This window comes from Dasypus novemcinctus, chromosome 27 (assembly GCF_030445035.2).
Source record: "Dasypus novemcinctus isolate mDasNov1 chromosome 27, mDasNov1.1.hap2, whole genome shotgun sequence".
NCBI lineage: Eukaryota > Metazoa > Chordata > Mammalia > Cingulata > Dasypodidae > Dasypus > Dasypus novemcinctus.
Window position 1 is genome coordinate 31,897,580 of NC_080699.1, and position 7,175 is coordinate 31,904,754.

At 40.5% G+C, this 7,175-nt stretch overlaps 1 pseudogene; it reads right to left on the bottom strand.

Moving 5' to 3' along the window:
• Positions 1 to 5,359: 5,359 nt before the first annotated feature.
• On the bottom strand, positions 5,360 to 6,740 carry LOC101420677 (casein kinase I pseudogene; annotated as a pseudogene).
• Positions 6,741 to 7,175: the final 435 nt, after the last annotated feature.

A 7,175-nucleotide genomic window follows, 5' to 3' on the forward strand; every position in this document is an offset into this window, starting at 1 on the left:
ACAATAATTAGAAACATCCACACATTAATTAAAACTGATTGCCACAGCTGATTTATATATTACTTAGTTTAAAAAATTGCAATCAGCATCTCAACATCTCTTTGTAAAAGTACAGTGGACAAAGACAAAATAATAATATAATAAATTAGAGCATGCAATATATCCAATAGGAATTGTTGAATCAATATTATTTTCCATTGGGGATTTATAATATATTTTCATCTACATCTTTTCTGCTGTTATTCTTCTGCTTGATAAATGGGTCTCCGTCCCAGAGGCAGCTTGCTACTGCAATAATTTGAGAAACTCACTTGTCACCTGTTTACTTCTGAGAATAACTTAGGAACCCATGGTTCCCAGCAGCCTGGGCTGAGTCTTCATAGAAGGAAATACACAGAGATGAGCACATATGCATACATACATGTGCAATCAAAAACATCCAACTGTAAATATATTTCCCCTCAAAGAAATGGCTTATTTTTCCTGAGACATTCCTCACAGATTGATAAACCTCCTAAAAAGGGATTTCAGTGCAAGAGCTGGCCTGGAATTTGGACTAGATCTCATGAAGAGGACATGGAAAATGTCCCTTACCTGACTGGGAAGAGGGGGTCGGAATGTCAGGAGAGTTGTCCTTTTGTGCATGTTACTGAGATGACTGCACCCCATTTATTACCAAAGATTATCTTCACTCCTGAGACCTCGAAGGTGATGAAAGCACTGGAAGAGTGATTGTGAGGATTAAAAGAAGAAAAATGAAGGAAATTCTGTTAAAAGAACTGAGGTTTATTTACAGGATCAAGTTTGGTAAATCAACCTAGAAACATATGGAATACATGTACACTTTTTTCTTTATAAGCTGATCTACCACAAATACTGGAGTGGGTTTCCTCGTTGCTTTTTGAGGAAATATGTCAAATACTACTGTCTATATGTAAGGATATATTTCAAATACAATGGGGAAACCTATTCTTTTGCACTCAGTCACCTGCAACTGTAGTTAGGAAAAACGTATTTTTAAACTACTTCAGCTCATGAAAGAATTCCAAGAGTCTTATTTGTGGCTAAAACATTGCTCAAAACTCTACAAACCCTCAGAAAAGCCATGTTTTTCTCTTCTTTATCTTATTTGGAAACACTCCCCCAACCTAATAAAAACAAATTTATCCCATTTTTTTCTAGCATTCCATTATAGGGAAGACAGAGGGTTACTGGCCATCAGCCTCTAGATGGGGCTTTCCTGAAAGCCGTGGAGATTCTGCAAAAGCAAGAACCCTAGAGACAAGTGCCTGTCACTCATATGGTCAATCCAGATGGAATGTCTAGAAGTTTTAGCTCCCTGAAATTCATCCGCCCACCTTGGCAATGGTGAGGATGGTAGCTGGCAATGGCCTGACAAAGGCGATCTTGTCTGTACAGAGATGGAATCTCCCAGTCTCAGAAACTCTACTCCTAATCTGGCTCTAATATGAGAAAAAACATTGCCAAGGCAATTGATGGGAATGGAAAACTGGCTTAAATATGAATATGAAAGAGGTGGCCTGGACACTGGGAGCATGTGGGTTTGGAATAGATGCAACACATAAAAAGATAAAGTTCCTTTGAGGAGATGACTTCTAGGCTTCCAAGGAAGTGCATGGTTTTGTTTTGGTATTGTTTTCATTAAAAATTATTTTTTGCAGGCCATGAATGCTTACTGGGGTGAAGGGGGAAACATCATATCTGTTACACCTACAAAAATTGAGGCTACGCTCTTTAATAACCACCTTGACATAACATTCCCAGTGGATTTTTGGCATTAAAAGTGGTTACTAATACTGAGAATCAACACTGACTACACACTACCAGTGTACATTTCCACTGAACTAAGTTAGAAGTTACTTCAGTGGTGATGGACACCTCTTCTGGATAATGGGGCTGCTTCTACACACTTCGAGTTCACTGAGAATAAATAGGCAATTTCCAATGGAACCTCAAGATCTATTCCCTGTAACCTCTACATTCCAAAGTAAAATGGACCTTTAATTGAGAGCCAACCTAGTCACCTTACTCATACCTTTCTAGACCCTGTTTACTCCTAGACAGACTCCCTCAGAAGGAGACTGTTAATTAAGGCAATCATGAATGCACACTAATGCCTGGGACACTCTGCCCACTACTGGGGAGCAGCCTGGGGTGTGAATTCTGGGTAATGCTAAGGTGTACAGCAACTGATCAACCCTTCCAGGCTTAGTTTGCAAAGATACAAGTCATACTGTCTCAGACAGAATCCTGTCTGCCGGCCTGAAGTGGCTTGATGCAATGCCTGAGGATCTACAATGCTTGGTAGAACTCCTAATGGTATAATATTAAGGGATTTGTGTGTGTGTTTAATGAATAGATACTGAGTTAGCTCTAAGGAGAAACAATTGCATCAGTCCCAAAAAATGATTCTTGGTTATTGTGGCTGCAAAATGAAGAAAGCTCAAAACTATAGAGCATGTTGACAGTGCTGGTATAGGTGGGGCAGCAACCCCAAGCATCTGGCTGAAGCATATAGCTAAGTAACCTTAGGAAATGGGCTGAGGGTGGAACACTGATATGTGCTGGTTGGAATGAAACTGAAGGTCAAATTGTTTTTGGGTAACCAGTTTTCTGTTGTTATTTTTGTTTTTTTAAAGGAAGATCACAAGAGAATCTCCTGGGGTTCTGAGACACCTTTGGAGTGTCAACGGCTCTGAAAGAATGACATTCTTGCATTTCCAGCATACTAAAGAGATCTTTGGCTCTTCAACTTTGTTATGAAAACCACATATCTTCTAAGAGATTTGTGGAGAGTGTAGAGTGAGAACAGTACTTCAGGAAGGACTCCACATCCCAAGCCCCAACAGCTTAGGTTCATCCCCTCAAGAGCTAACTATAAAAACTTATAAGACAAAAAGCAAAACAAAATTGAAAATTGAAAAAATGCACCAGATCCAAGGGAGCCTGCCCCACAGCCAAGCTGGTTACTGCCTTTGTTTTATTGTTTTTGTTTTTGTTTTGTTTTGTTTTGTTTTTGTTTTGTTTTGTGGAGGCAGGAAGAGGTACTTAGTGGAATATGGAGTACCAGGACACTCCAGGCTTTGCCACCAATTCCTCCTGCTTTCCTGTGAGTGAGAGGCAAGACTTTTTCTATACAGGGATGAGGAAGTTGATATTTCTACACTACATGGTTAGATAAAGAGTTACCCAAATGCCAACTGAGAAACTACGTGAATGTCAGTGATGGGGCCTTAACCATTAAGTAATGGAAAGGGAGCAAACGTCAATAGTCAAAGTCCTTGTAGGGAAGGGGCATGACATTGAGCTTTCATGTTACTCTATTTTGTATATACGAAAATTTCTTCCAAAGAAAAGAAACATTACAATCATACATAGAGTAATCATGTTTGATGCCAGTGAACTGCTACTCCCTAGCCAAGGTCCAGTGGAACAGGTAAAGTCCAATAAAATATTCCCAAGCCCTCTAGTCCAAAAGACAGCTTTACACCTCAAGCCAGAGTCAAAGATTTCTGTGCTTCAAAATCTACCAACTAAATCAACAGCTATCATCATCCTCTGAAACGTGGAAGGTCAAAAAGGAATATTGTTTTGCTCTTTCTTCTCCCAGATCCAAGACCTCTTTTCTGATGCAAATAATCCTTTGTTTTTCTACCAAATCTGGAATAAGGAGTCACTGTTTGAAAAATCCACTGAACTCAGATGAGAATCAAACCTGATAAGAGTAACTCCACTCTACTGATTTTTCAAGCTGTGAATGAGAAACCACAACCATTCTCAATAGTATGTCTCCAGAATACACTGTGGCGGGATCAGAAGGTATATGAGGGAGAACTTGTTTTAGATTCATGGTCATTTTATCTGAAAGAAGCCTCTGTCTGACTGAGAAGATAATTTCAGGCCTCTCATTTCAGTCTCATTTTCCTAGAATTTTTCAGAACCAACCAATCTTACCCTCTTGTTTACTGTAACCTCCATGTACTCAGTCCTAATCTTGTCACCATGGACCTGCTAGGAGATCTCCATGGACTTAGTTTCTGATAAGGCAGGCCAGCCTAAATACTATAATGGAGCTACTGGCACACACTCTATTGCCATATTCTGAGTTTCCTCCGGCAGTTGGAAGACAGGCTCACTTTTCTCCTCTTCTTAGTCCACTAGTGGCAATATGGTGGTATCTGTTTAGTCACTAATTTTGTCCTCCACATCACCAGGAAGTCACATGGCAATCTAATTGCATATTCCTGGTAGAAGAAGACACAGATATTTTTTATTTAATTTAAGCATCTGGTTTTGTAGGATGGGCTGTCTCCTGGTCACATTCTGGTTTGGCCTGACTCATTCCATGTGCTTACTAGGTTTTTCTCAACTACAGACTAATTAGGTCATGACTAATCATTAGAAGGTGCAGTCTTCAGCTGCTGAGAAGATGAATGAACATTCAAATATGCTTCCTTGACAACCTGAGTGCAGTGGGTCAGAATGACGTAGAGTTTGCTGCTTCTATTCTGGGTACTGCAGATCAAAATCTTACCATTGAGAATGACCTCTAGAATCATGCTCTCTCTGAATGACTCTCTTCGCCTCATCTCCCTCAAAACAAAAAAAGTAAAACCCCAATAGAACAAGACACAATATGCATCTACCATGCTTTTTTTTAAAAAACAAACAAACTAAACTAAAAGTGCAAAGAGTTACTTTTTATTTTCCTTTGCTCAGAAAAATTTATATTGTCTTTCTAGCACCTGGGAATACAGTTTGTTTGTCAAGAAATCTAAGTACGCCAAAAAATGGGGACAGGAGACTGCAGATTTCTCACAGCTTGTGTCTTAGAGTGTAACTTTGCAGGAGGGAGGGAGGGAGGAAGGAACCTGAACCCCATGGCCAGTTGGTGATGGAGCCTACACAGGCACAGAGGAAGAGAAAGACATACTGCCAGACATGCCCAGTGGGTTGTAGAAGGATCTTCTCCAGCATAGGTCTGCTATCTTCCTCCTAACATCTTGGCCACACCCCCCAATTTCTTGAGCACCTTCAGTAGACAAAGCATTTACTAACCAACTCTTAGGCTGGAGAGTTTGGGTGAACATTATCTTCTCTGTAAACAATGGGAAGGAGAGTCAACCAGGCAGTTCTAAGGAATAACAGTGGAGAAGTCTCGGCTCTGGGCAGGAAGGAACAGTCAATCACCATTGGCTCCTTCTGGGGTATGATTTCTTTTTTGGTTTGGATCTCAGCCTCCCCTAACAGAGGGGTCTCTTCCAATGAGAAATGTCAGGAGTTGCATGTATAATTGAGTCAGAATCCCCAGAGCCTGAGAATTCCAAGGAGGTACTGGTCACTTGTGGTGCTGAGCTATCTTCCTTCTTTTCCTCTTAAAGAAACAGCAGCACTTACCTTCCTCTACTACCTCCTCCTAGGCATGAGCTGTGATTTTTGCATTGAAGTATTCTCCTGTGGAGTCATTGGCATTCATCTATCTATTGGTTGAGCTAACCACCTGCTCTGATCCCCCCAAGGCTGTCTGCAGCAAACTGGGACATCAGGTAGAAGGTACTGGTCTGCCAGCTGGGCTGAATTTCCCACTCTCCTCAGCATTCTGACAATGCCGTCTGATTTTGAAGAGGCTGCTGTTGTCAGAGCTGATCCTTGTGTGTATGTGTGTGTGGCGGGGTGGGGGTGGGGGGGTTGAGTTATTGCAGGTGCACCAGAATCTACACGCACTGATCTTACTGGAGTAGGAATAGGCTTCCCAAACTAATTGTAGGCATAGTCAAAGGTATAGCCTTTCCTTTCAGAGAGTTCTGTGAAAAGAGTCAGTGAATACTCATAGTCAAGCTTTTCAAAGAGGTCTAATCACATGGCCTATGTCAATAGTAGGTTGCCATCTCCTCTAGAAAGTTCTCACAGAGAGCTTCAATGGGAGTATTCCTTTTGGTGTCACAAATTTTTTGATATCTCTCTTTAACATATCAGCCTTGCCAGAGTAGGCTGCCTCAAAAGAAATACATGAACATGTGGCATAAAGCTTCCAAATCATCCTGTCAGCTTTGCTCTTTGCCAAGATGCATGCTGATATATATCTTGCAGTATCACTTAAACTTTTGTCTTCTATATAAGATATGTGTTTTTCCAGTTTTAGGGTCAATGTATTCTTTGGGCAGTCTAAAGTCTATAATTTGTATAACATGCTCTTTCTTATTGTCTTGTCAGCCAAACAGGAAGTTTGACATCTTGGTAAATGAGATTCTTTGAGTGCACATATTCCATTTGAGAAAGCAACTGAATGGCTATCATTAACACCATCTTCGCAGTAAAAGTTCTATCACAGAGATCAAACAAGTCCTCCAAGTTAGGGCAATAATGCTCCAGCACTCTTGCACTGTATTTCTCTTAAAGTCAAAAGTATTATACCTGTGAGAAAATTCACCTGCACTTCTGAACAGTTTATAAAACCTGTACTCTAAATGAAGCTATGGAGCATGTGATTTTATTGGGTCCAGTTTGATTGCTACATATTCATTGGTGTAGAGACATTTACATAATCTGCACTCCAAGTTCCCACATCCTATCTTTCTGGCAACCCTGAAGTTAGATCCCACCATAAGAACCCCAGAGGATGTTAAGAAGCCAGATGGCCAGGAGCAGTGTGCATTCCTTTGAGCCATGGGTTTAGTTGTCTGCTGCCTTTCATCCTTTTCCTTACTAGAATGGCCCATTATCCTACGTGAGAGAGTCTCTGCACAATGAGTAGGCTCATTGTGTATTCCTCTCTTTATTAAAAAAGTATGTCCAAATGAACCATAGCCAGAGAAATGTAAAATGTTTTTGGCACCATATTTATGTTTCTAATATGTCTCCAGGAGATGAAAAAACATGAATTACTTCCCATAGGATATGTAGTCTGAAGGTTTCAAACATAGAAGGATATTTTCAACCCATTTAGCCCCATTGAGTCAAAAGTGCATCGGCCTCACAACTGTCTTCCTTTAATGAAGATCTCCACTTCTTCATCCTACTCCAAGCCACTCTCTCCTGACCTTTTCCTTTTAATTCTGAAGAAATCTTTTCAGCATTTCTTGAAGGGCAGGTCTTCTGGTGATGAACTTCCAGTTTATGCTTAACAGTGAATGTCTTAAATAATTCCTCCTTAC